Below are 11,598 nucleotides of genomic sequence, written 5' to 3'. Positions count from 1 at the left end.
CCCATGTAATTAGGTATCCTGGCTGCAAAGTCGTTTTCTTTTTCCAAATACCAGCACTGAAGTGCTTACAACAGAGTCCAAAACAAGACTGCCAGAGAAGGGAAAAGGGAAGGCTTTTAAAGGGGGAGGCAGGAAGTGAGGTCATAAGGATTGGGCACGTGTTCATCTTTCATTGGATTAGTCCCGGATGTGACATCAGGGGGGCCGGAGCTGGCAAGGTCTGTCTCCATTGGCTCGGTCCCAGAAGTGACGTCCAGAGAGACAGGTGGAACCTCCCGGGTTAGGTCTACAGGGAAGTGAGAAAGAGAGTTAGTGCACTCTGCCACATCCCGGCATGGCTCAGAACTGCCTTCACTCGAGCCCTTTAGCTGCCTCCCATGCGCGCGTGTGTGACAACCTCCATCCATCCATTTTCTAACCCGCTGAATCTGAACACAGGGTCACGGGGGTCTGCTTCAAGTAAATATAATTAATGATTGAAGTAGTTTGAGCATTGCTTTGCTGAATTTGTCCTGGTGTTTCCTGACATTTAGCATTAACCGATGATTGTTAATGAAACAAACTGCATTACATATTGTCAGGGGGGTCTTTGGTTTCTGTTAGACTGTTTAGCCCTTTCAAAGGTAGCCATCAGGATACAAAAGCCTAACAGGAGTGGTGGTTTGTGGCTTTTTCTAGAGTATTCTGAAGGGAAGCGATCTGAAGACGGATCAACACCAAAGTGAATCCCGGCAGGGACGCCTCATGAGTATCAAAGCTGAGGTAGCTAGCTTCGGCCAGTGTTGAGATATTCTTGTGTTGTGTTTGACCTTATCTGTGCTGAGTGAATGTTGAAAAGTTTTGCAGGACATATGTGTGAATCAAGGCAAACATTTTAGTCCTTTCCAGTATTAACTTGTCCCCCAATTTTAAAAGAACCACAAAGGTTAAAGTGCCTTTTGTGAACACTTTTACACCTCAAAACACAATTTAACTTCACATGTAAGTTTTTTGGAGTTGAGGGAGAAACCAACAGAATATTGGGAATTTGAAAGATGCTCTTCTTAAACAACAAATATATTTAAGATTTACCAGGAAGTAGCTGCCAAGGGGCAAAATATAGATTAGTCTGAGAAATGGGCCAAGATCAAAAATGTCAGTTGTCAAAACATGATGCATTTAAAGTCAACTCTAAACTGAGCGAGTGTGTGTGTGTATGTCTGTTTGTGTGTTCCTGCATGAATGTCTGCCCTGTATCGGACAGGCACCCTTTGTAGAACTAGTCCTTGCCTTGAGCCTGTTAACGTAGCCATGGGCTCTGCCATCCACGGTTTGGTACCAGAACAGCCCAGATGAACGTGGCCTTGTTTTGGTCACTGAGTGACACTTTGCAAATGCCTGCTTGGAGGATCTTACTAAGAGTTTTTGGAATGAACACATAGGACGTGGACACTATTTTAAGATGGCTGTGTATTTTACTGTGTAAGATGCAGTATTCATTTTTGCAGAAGTTAAAGTGGTTAGTTTTCTCTTTCTTTGTCTTCCAGTTCTTATCTGAAAACTGTAGCAGTTATTTTTGCTTGTTCCCCTTCCTCTCCTAATTCTGAGGCCGACTTGTAACTGAGACGTTGCATTTCTGTTTTTTCTCTTCTCCTTTATTTGAATGCTACATTTATTTTTTTCCTTGTTCTGTTTTCATTTTGTTACCCATGCTTTTCATTTACTTGCTGTTCATTCCCATAGGAAAATGTTATTGCACAAAGGTTGATCTTTGATGGCTCATGAGACTAAAAAGAGATTCTCATTTATGTTTCATTTAAGAATCAACTTTGGCATAGATGTTTCTCCTAAAAATCCTTAGGAGAAAGAGCTTCAGACAAAAAGGAGACATGAGATACAACTGAGGTGAAAGTACCCAAAATGGAAGATTTGGTTTGAAAAGCGTGTTAGGTTTTGTGAGGTCTCTTCCCAGTCTTGTTTTAGCCTATTTCCAGACTTCATATTTTTTGCTTATTATGGGATTGGTGCCTTTATCTAAAGTGACTTCCAATATCTGAGCTATGATCCATTACATATCTTGTGTTTTTCCAGATGAAGCCCAGACAGACGATGTTACTTTCTTGTGGTCACACAGTGGTGTCAGCAGTGGGATTTGAACACCAAACCTCTGGGTTTGAATTCCAAAACCTTTACCTCTAGTATTTTCTAATTGGAGCACAGCAGCATAATTTAGAGCAGGGGTGTTGAACTCCAGTCCTGGTGGGCTGCAGTGGCTGCAGGTTTTCATTCTAACCATCTTCTTCATTAGTGACCAGTTTTGGCTGCTAATTCACATCTTTTGCCTTAGTTTTAGTTAACTTGACTCAGGCCCCATAGTTGTTTCTTTTTCCTTAATTAGCAGCCAAATGATAATAAAAAGCAAAACGAGCTGCCACATGACCAGCTTAACCTGTGCCCAAAAAAGGTGAAGGTCTAAGTACGGTTAATCTCCGAGGTCACCAAAACATTTTGACTTTGTTCTTATAAAAAACAAAAAATCAACAGTATTGGAAATGTCTGCTGTGGCAGAATGAGAGCAGCAACAAGATGTGGAATTAAAGAGTGGGTTTAATTAACAGTAACAATCGGCTTCACATTAAGAACCTGGTTGGAGTGAAACTGGTTGGAGTCTGAAGCCCAAATTTACCTGGTCATCTGCCAGCTCATTTCATGTCTCATTTCTGTTTGGCTACCATTTAATGATGAAAAGAATCAAGTCAGGACTGAATCCTTAAAAACAGCGCTATTAAACTGAAGGGAAGAGACGTTAATTAGCAGTGAAACCTGGTCACTGATTAGGAAAAGAGTTACAATGGAAACCTGCAGCCCTCCAGGCCTGGAGTTTGACGTCTATGATTTTTGCAACTAATAATATTATTCAAAACCAAGGACTTCTATTTTGTAATCACAGTAAAGGGTTTTATTATCAAAAACAACTGACCATACATTTCATAATATATTACTGAGCACACAATGCAAATACTTCCATCCATCCATTATCCAACCAGCTATATCCCAACTTGAGGGTCACGGGGTCTGCTGGAGCCAATCCTAGCCAACACAGGGCGCAAGGCAGGAAACAAACCCTGGGCAGGGCGCCAGCCCACCGCAGGAAAATACTTTCAAATTGCAAATAAATGTCAAGACACCGCTTGCAAAATTTGAGCCCACTGTGTAACTTTGCTAAGATCTCTGCTGTAACTCAAAAGGAGAAGCAGGAGACAAAAGAAAATGTCTCCGTTTAATTGAATTCTGATTTCATTGTTGTCTAGGAGAAACCAAAAAGATATTAAGCAGATCTCTTTTTTCATTTTTCATTCTTATGGGTTTTATTCAAGACATTCCACACTTTTTAATTGGCGACCTCAGTTTTCTTTTGTTCTTGGAACAGATAGTGGAAAGAGACAGAATTAGAGGTGCACAGGCCAGCATATCTGCCATGCAGAAATAAAGAGCAAATGGATGAGAATGAGAAGTAACCACAGGACCAGTCACAACAGAACAGATGCAACTGGGATCAGACTGGAATACTGCTGCAAGACTCTGGTCAGAGACCATACCATTTGTAGCAGCATTTGGGTGACTACTGCTGGTTGCCAGGATTTGATGTGATCAGTTGCAATCCAGTATTCATCACAATGTTTGTAGTCATGATCCTGCTTCAATCACTGTTCATCCCCCAGTAGACTTCACCTTCAAACCTCTTCTCTTTTCCAGCACCATCATGAGCCTCTACTGGCTATGTCTCCCAAACTTCAAACTGAGGTCTCTAATCTGTCCCAATGGCTGTGCAGAGAATCCTCTGTGTTCAATCTAAAGTGGGAGCACCCATGTCAGGGGTTTATATTTGGCCTTTTCCCTTTCAAAGACCTCCTTACATTCTTCCCTCTATTGCAAAAGAAGCTTGGGCAGATTGATTTTCCTTGCCTCAGTGGTCTTGATGATATTCAGAGACCTTTTTTGATCTAAGCGAGTTAACCAACCTGAGCAGAGACTTTGGTGTTTAAGCACTTTCAGCCCAAATCAAGTCAAGTTGGGGAGCATACACTGGCACAGTGCGTTGCCACATCCACCACACAACGCAACAAGTCAGAATCCCGGTTGGCAACCCCCAAGGCAGACATGCAGTCCAGTCCCACCCTCCGGAAATGACATTCTTTCTGCCGCAGCCAGGTGTTACGTGGGCTCAAAAACATAAAAATCAATTAGGACTCCAAATAGGCTAGGGATGGCACTGGTGTAGTTTGTACAGTACAATCTGTAGAAACTGCAGCCTTCTTCTCTCATTCTCATGCCCCATGGTAGAAGTTGGTGCTTGAGACTAAAGAGGTTTAGTCTGTCCCAGCAGGTCATACCTTTTAGTCCCAGGATGCACCAGGTGGCTGTCCTCTGTGTCTTTTCTAGAACTCTGTTTTGTTGTGATGTGAGCAGCACTTCACACAGAAGTCCAGATGCAGTCTCATAAGTGCACTATCCACTCTGACATCCTTCAACTGAAATTCAATAGTTTCATGATACAGCTTAACATTTTATTTACTTTTTTAAATGTTTATGCACATTGCTTAGATCAGCCGTTCCCAACCTCTTTTCTTAGCTGTACCCCTTGATTCACTTATTACACCCAACCATCCCTCAAAAAAGTGTTTTTATTTTCACTAGCTTTAAGTTTTACTCTGCTGGCTTAGCTGTCTTTCTCAGGGTTGGAGGTTGATTTGTTTTCAATCTTATTTTTGTAAAAATTGATCTGTTTGTATGGAATGTTGTGTGATTTCAATAAAATCAAAAAAAAAAAAAGTTGTTTTTTTTTATAATAGCAGCCTTACATAAGATCAAAAAATGTAAAACAGCATTAGAATAATTTTTACCCACATTATCTTATGATGAAAGTACATAACAATTATTCACCTTGATATACAAATCTTCCAGCGTGGCTCTTAATAATTTGAATGCAATCCTTGTGCTTGTTTCATGGATCCGAGTTTTTTAAAATCAGGTTCAAATGAAGACAGATATAAGCTCAAATCAGGAGCTGCGTCAAGCTTGTTGTGATATTTATTCTTAATATATGCATAAGACGAGAATGCTCTTTTGACAAGCTCTGTGTTTGGGAAAAGTAATAAATATTTTATTGCTTTATCACTGAGTTCTTGGTACTCTTCTTCCACTGCTGCCTAGAAGTCAATGACATTTCTTTTTTTTAAATCAAATTGTAAACAAGAATCAGTCGAAAGTTCAATCAATTTTTCCTTTTCGTAAACTGATAGTTTTTCGACTTGTTGAAGAAGCAATTTGGGCGGCATGGTGGCGCAGTGGTGCCTCGCAGTTAAGAGACTCGGGTTCGCTTCCCAGGTCCTCCCTGCGTGGAGTTTGCATGTTCTCCCCGTGTCTGTGTGGGTTTCCTCCCACAGTCCAAAGGCATGCTGGTTAAGTGGACTGGTAATTCTAACTCGGCCTTGGTGTGTGGGAGTGTTTGTGTGTGTCCTGTGGTGGGTTGGCACCCTGCCCAGGATTGTTTGCTGCCTTGTGCCCTGTGTTGGCTGGGATTGGCTCCAGCAGACCCTGTGTTTGGATTCAGTGGGTTGGAAAAAACAATTCGTTGAATGGATTTATAATCCAGTTATCTTCACTATTTTGCATCAGAAAATACTGTCTGAACGACACCTTAAGTCCTTTTAAGTGAGCTATTATACTACTTTTTACTACCTTTGACAATTTCAGCTCGTTCTCAGATAAGAAACTTCACACTGGTCTTTTTTGATACATGATTTCCAAAAATCCAATTTCTTGATCATAGACTTTTTTTTTTGTCATTTGTCCTTTTTTTGGTGTTTTCCGCCATTACCAATATTATTTTCGCGTACCCCTTGTACCACAGGTTGGGAACCGCTGGCCTAGATGACAAGAATATTATGTGATTGTAAAGCCCTAAATTTCGGATGTGGCTTCCTGAAAGACAGTGTTTTGAATAATATTTCAAAGCCTATAAAAAGTATTTCACATTTTATTTTTATACAACATTGAATAGTGGGCTTAATTTGGCTTTTTTGACACTGATCAACAGAAAAGACTTCTTAATGTCAAAGTGAAAACAGGTCTATGCAAAGTCATCTAAATGAGTTACAAATGTCAAACATAAAATAATTCATCATGTAAATACGCACCCCTTTTAATACGACACACCTAAATCATCATTGGCTTAGCCAATTGGTTCAGAAGTCACATCATTAGTTCAGTGGATGTCACCTGCCTGATGTTTCAGTTGATTGTTGTCTAAATGCAGCTTATCTGGAAGAGGCAGCTTGTGGTGAGTCAGTATGGTGGCCTCGTTTACACAATGAAGACAAAAGGACACTTCAAGCAACACTGTGAAAAGTCACGGGATGAAGACTTTTTCTTTTATAGCATATTGTGACATGTGAGTCACTGTTCTAAACCCAAGGGAAGATGCTGAGTCCAAAGACTTTAATAAAACCAACTTTATTCCTATAAAAACAGGAAGAGTCAGGGTATTAATTCAAATGGGAGCTACCACTTCAATACACACAGACATACCAAATGAGCAGAGACAGGGCCAAGTCAGTGGCCGGGTTACAATGTTTCTTGCGTCACCCATCGGACAACAGATGTGCTACGCAGGCTGGCTGTGAACTTGTTGTATGCCTTGGTGGTGCTGTGAATCTGCAGTTGCCTAGTCAATGGACAAGAAACCCTCGACCATTGGGGAGGGTCTCAAAAGAACTCAAAAATCTCAAAATATTTGGACATATCAAGATGTGGTCTTCATTTAAGCAGTATCTTTATTTACACAATGAAGACAAAAGGACACTTCAAGCAACACTGTGAAAAGTCAGGGGATGAAGACAAGAAAATTTCCCAGTCACTGAATATCCCTTGGCGTTCAGTTAAATCAATCATGAAGAACTGGAAAGAATATGTTTCAGTTGTAAATCTGCCTACAGCATCCACAAAAACTGAAAGAAGACTCAAATTAGAAGTAGACTAGTTGGGGAGGCTGCCAATAGATCTATGAGAACTCTGATAGAGTTACAAGCTGCAGTGGTTGAGACTGGAGAGACTGTGGATATGACAACTACCTACTGATGCTCAAGTGCTTCACCAATCTCAGCTTTATTAGAAAGCCACTGTTAAAAAAAACACACACACACATAACATCTCAGAAGACACATGGTAGACTCTGAAGTCAGCTGGCCATCAGAATAAAAACATCACACTGCACATTATCAAAAAACACACCATCTCTGGGGATAGCAGCATATTGGTCTGGTAGGCTTGAAAGTGATAAAATAAAGGGGAAAAACCTCATGCAGTCTGCAAGAAACATACACATTGGGAGAACACATGTTTTCTAGCAAGGCAATGATGCCAAGCATAAAGCCGGAACTACACAGGACTGATTTTAAAAACAACAACATTAATGTCCTGGAGTGGCTAAGTCAGAATCCAGATCTCAATCTTATCGAAACTCTGTAGCTGGATTTGCAAGTGGCTGTTCACTCACAATCCCCAGGCAACCTCACAGAGCTGGAAAATGGAGAAAATGGCAGTAATGTGCAAAGCTGATAGAGATCTAAGCACACAGACTCAAGACTGTCATGGCTGACAAAGAGACATCTTATCAGCTATGACAGTCAGTCAACTGAATACTGACTTGAAGATGGTAAATAATTATGTGATTAATTTTGTGTTTTGTATTTGTAATTTATTTTTACATTAAAGAGACTCTTTCTGTTGATCAGTGTCAGAAAAGTCAAATGAAATCCACTGTGATTCAACGTTACATATCAATAAAATGTGAAAACTTCTGAGGGGTTGATTACGTTTTATAGACACTGTATGCAGTAATTCATCTTCCTTACACCTTGTGGTCAAATATGGCATTGCAGGTTCCCATAGGAAAATTTTGGAATGTCAACCTGGTTGTTCCCATTTAATACAGTCAAAAGAATGGAACGCAAAAGAGCCACTATACACGCTTCTATAAGAAAACAACAACAAATAAAGAGCAGGGTAAGTCAGTTGATATTTCTGGTAGTCTTCACTAGGTTTTTGGGAGCTGCACTCTGTCGTTCAGTTGGTTCACAACTGACTGCCTACACCCGGCAGCGGCAGGCTTTAAAGACGGGAGACTGGAAGGGGTGGACTGAGCATCTTCTCGGTACTGCGGAGCTAAAAGAAGAGGAGAAGGTTAACGTGAGCTCCCCCCTCGACTTGGAGTGGTAATAGATGAGTCTGGAGGGTGATCCACAGATGTGCATGTGTGACACTCTACATGTAGCACTTTTCATTTTCCAAATTTTTGCCCACTGTTTGTAGAATTGTTTTCGCTTCCTTTTCTGTGACTGCTGTTTTTCTAATTGTGGTGTCATCTGTGAATTTCCCAAGTTTACTAACTTCTATGAAAATCTAAATCATTAATATGATAAAAAATATATAAAGGTGAGAGGACAGACTTCTGAAGGACTCCACTAAGTGAAGTATCCTCTTCTTATTTGTATTCTTTGTCTCCAGGCAATTAACCAACAATGCTTTTGTTTAAAATCTAGTGCATTAGCCGCCAGACCAACATGCCCAGCGAGTACAATTGGCAAGAAGAAGAAGCAAGCAGTCAGTAGGGAGATGAAGCCTGAGTACAGAAAGATTACATGGATGACAGGAAAAGGTGAGAACTGCTACATCTGTTAGTTACATCTTGTTATGTTATTCAAGTCTGCCCCTCTCGTTTCAACTCTAATTTAATTTTTTCTCTTCCCCTCTAGTCTGTACATTTCTCAAGAGTGTGTTTATCTTTCCAGGCCAAGGGAAATTGCAGTATGCACAATGGGAAATGTGCATTACAAGTAAAAGACAAAAATAACAGACACTTAGGAATAACTACGTTCAGAGAACACATGGATTGAATAAGAAAGAAAAACACATATACAGTAAGGCAGTTAAAAAAAATCACTTACATATAAGGCATAAATATTGTATTTATTTTTATTCCATAATTTTTTCTTTTGTATGTATTTTGACAAAGGTAGCTTGGCATGCCAAACTAACCCAGAACAGAAAGGCTTGTCAAATGCATTAAAATACATTAAAAAAGGCAAGAAAGGTTTGAGTAAAGGGAAAACACAAACTGTAAAGGAAATACAAATGTAGCTATGTATTGCATATGTACTGAGGTAAATCTTTTTCTTGCCCACTTCCAACCATCTATCTGCCTTCTCGCCTCCCATACTCACTCTCTCCTGAACTCAAGGGGCTTACTCTGGCCTCCACCTCGCATTCAGGCTCTTCACCAAAAAGTATCTTTTTAAAGTCAATACGGGAAAACTTATAGAGTCAACCCCTTAATGTCTCTTGAGAGTGTTTAGTCCTTGTCACCAGAGCTCTCGCTCTTGTCGCCACCGGTAGTTTTACATTACTAAGCCTCAGTTCTAGACTGGAGGCCAGAAACCATCCATTGATGAGTCCAGTGCTGCCTGCCTTCTGTAATGAGTAGCAGAAACAACCCTTTTGTTAGGACTGGCCTGGGACTTTGCCCCTTAGCCTTTTCTCTCTCCTGCATTCTGCTTCAGGGACCTCTTATCTGCATATGTTGCAAAGTGTTGGTTGCACATGCACACTAGAGTGTCTGGGACATGCAGATATACAGACATGTAAAACAGTAAATTAACACCAGGAAGTGTTTTTTTTTCTTTTATAGCATATTGTGACATGTGAGTCACTGTTCTAAACCCAAGGGAAGATGCTGAGTCCAAAGACTTTAAGAAAACCAACTTTATTCCTATAAAAACAGGAAGAGTCAGGGTATTAATTCAAATGGGAGCTACCACTTCAATACACACAGACATACCAAATGAGCAGAGACAGGGCCAAGTCAGTGGCCGGGTTACAATGTTCCTTGCATCACCCATCGGACAACAGATGTGCTACGCAGGCTGGCTGTGAACTTGTTGTATGCCTTGGTGGCTGTGAATCTGCAGTTGCCTAGTCAATGGACAAGAAACCCTCGACCATTGGGGAGGAAATCTCACAATATTTGGACATATCAAGATGTGGTCTTCATTTAAGCAGTATCTTTAGTTAAAGGTGATACATCACATAATATTTAGATTCTGTAGTCCATTGTGTAATTTAAATAAACATAAATGCAAATTGACTAGTTGGTAAAAGTAAGTACACACCTATATTTATCAAATACCTAGATCGGGAACAAATGATTAGAACATCATTAGAGATTATCCTGTCAGAACCTGCCTTACTTAAACCTCACGCATTTAGTTTGGTTTGCTCCTTGCTGTTGAAATGTGTTATCAGATTTCTCTGTGGCCTTCAGAAAGAAGATTATAGATACTGATGAGCCTGGGAACGGATTTAAAAAGAAACAACCGGAAATAAAACATTCCACTGTCTGAAAGATAAACTACAAGTGGAGAAGATTTCAAACAACTTGTTCAAGCCAGGCTGCCCAGGCAATTTCAGAGAGCAGAATGCAAGATTCTGATGGAAATCTGTAAGAACCCCAGAATTCCATCATGGAACTTACATGTAGGTCTTGACATTGCTGATATCAGAGTGCATGAGTCTACCGTTAGAAAGACGCTAAGCAGAAAGGAAACCAGGCCAAGATAAAGATTTCTGGAAAAATGTGCTCTGGAGCGACGAGGTAAAGATAGAGTTATTTGGTTACAGCACCAGAAGATATGTTTGGTGAGAGCCAAAGGCACCATTTCACCAGAACAACCTGTAACGCATAGTGATGAAAATATTCTGGTTTCGGGCTGCATTGCTGCATCAGGCTCGGGAAACTCACCCTCATAGAATCCAGTTTGAATTCTAAATTATACCAGAGAATGCTTGAGGACAATGTGAGACCATCTGTCAGAAGAGTAAAACACAAACAGAAGTGGACCTTTCAGAGTGTCTTTGACCCTAAATATGCCAGTACATCCTCCAAGGAATGGCTGAAAAGAAATAAATGGAGAGCTCTGCAGTGTCCAAGGTGAAGCCCAGATCTGAATGCCATGGAGATTTGAGGGGGGTTTGAAATGGGCTGTGCACCCAAGTTACCCCTCAAAGATTGCACAGCTAGAAGAATTTTGCATGGAGGAGTAGGGAACCTTTCTCCCAGATGATGTCAGAGAGTGCTAGACAGTTACAGAAAAGGTCTACTTGAGGGGGCAATATAAGCTATTAGAGCCAAGGGTGTACTTCCACAGGCAGAAATTTCATACTGTTTCGGATCATTTTCATTGAGTAAATTATTACAAAGTCAAATTGTTCTTGTATTTTCCAATTATATCACCTTACCTAAATATACTATTTAAATTAAGATAAAAATAAGTGTAAAGGATGGCAATGTAATGGAAGGCCCAGGAGGCAAATAAGGAGTGGCAGGGTGTCCCCTGCCTTAGACAGGAGGGTAGCTGAAGATTGCAGTGCAGAAATGGGCATGATGCCATGCCGGCATGGGTGGAGCGAGGAATAATGCCAGTCTGAGAGGCCAGTGTGGTGGAATGGCAGGGGGAGACAACATGGCAGGGCTACATGCTAGATGGCAGCCTCTCTGGGTGA

This window comes from Polypterus senegalus, chromosome 3 (genome assembly GCF_016835505.1).
Source record: "Polypterus senegalus isolate Bchr_013 chromosome 3, ASM1683550v1, whole genome shotgun sequence".
NCBI classification, from domain to species: Eukaryota; Metazoa; Chordata; class Cladistia; order Polypteriformes; family Polypteridae; genus Polypterus; species Polypterus senegalus.
The sequence above is the reverse complement of the archived record's forward strand: the minus strand, read 5'-3'. Positions refer to the sequence as shown.